Genomic DNA, 1,063 nt, shown 5'->3' on the forward strand with positions numbered 1-1,063 from the left:
AGCAATGATACATGAAGAAAAAAAAAATGGCTCTGAAAGAAAAAGTTTGTGAGTGAACCAACCGTCTGAATATTGTGAGCATCTTATAATGAAGGAATTTATTTATTATTTATTTTACTTGGTCTATATAGTTGAAACATAATTACTTTCTGCCTATCTCGTATTTTTAATATACAAAAAGGTAAGTTCGTGCTGTATGATTGAATATTATTCATAAATTATTCAATTCACATGTGAAAAAAAATTAAAATCTTTCCAGAAGGTAAGTGAAATAACTAAAATAGATCCGTTATAACCACCAATTATTGTTGTCCATATTTATAATGCTCATCATTATTTTTTTTTCCCACAGGAGAAAATCAGTCGGTACGGCATAATATTATCATTGAAATGGAGCAGAGGAACATGGCTGATGCGTGTAAGGTAAATATGATTAGAAATACAACCACCATATAAATTTTACATTTAAGATCTCTTTACAGTACGCTGCGGATATTGTTTGTATCATCATATCGACATTGTTGTTTTATAACGGACAAAGTCGCATGCATATGTCTTTTCCTGCAAATTTCTCGGAACCTGGGACCGCTCCCAGCTATAGCAACCACTTGGAACCGATAGAGCTCCGCGCCTTCTATGTAACGGAAGTGGAACATACCACTAGAAGTCTTCAAATATTCTGAAATCAGAAAAGTATTTGAAATTTAAGCTTGCGAGAAAAAAAATAAACATTAAATAATTTATTATTTTGCCAAAAACAGACTTTTGAATCATTTGCGATAATAATAATAATAATATTAAAAACATGGAAAATGAACAACTAAAACATTAAATTTCAAAGCTTTTTCTGTTTAAAACAATAAACAATACATTTTGAAATCAATACCATAGCATTTGGGATCCAATGGGGAAAGCATTTATTTTGAAGTATAACAACACTTGTTCCGAAAGTGTTTTGCTGTTGAAACTATTATGTTTCGTGGTGAGTTGCTGAAAGTGTTTAACACTCGAGTCTCACATGTTTGGTCAGTAGGGCTAATCAAAGGGCGAAACACTTTATAGT

At 31.4% G+C, this 1,063-nt stretch overlaps 1 long non-coding RNA gene across 1 annotated transcript; it reads left to right on the forward strand.

The window, feature by feature from the left end:
- Positions 1-232: 232 nt before the first annotated feature.
- Positions 233-856, forward strand: LOC134220705 (uncharacterized). The gene is made up of 3 exons (XR_009982014.1): positions 233-262; positions 353-423; positions 483-856. It is a non-coding gene; the product is annotated as an uncharacterized LOC134220705 (long non-coding RNA).
- Positions 857-1,063: the final 207 nt, after the last annotated feature.

Source organism: Armigeres subalbatus, chromosome 3 (assembly GCF_024139115.2).
Source record: "Armigeres subalbatus isolate Guangzhou_Male chromosome 3, GZ_Asu_2, whole genome shotgun sequence".
Lineage (NCBI taxonomy): Eukaryota > Metazoa > Arthropoda > Insecta > Diptera > Culicidae > Armigeres > Armigeres subalbatus.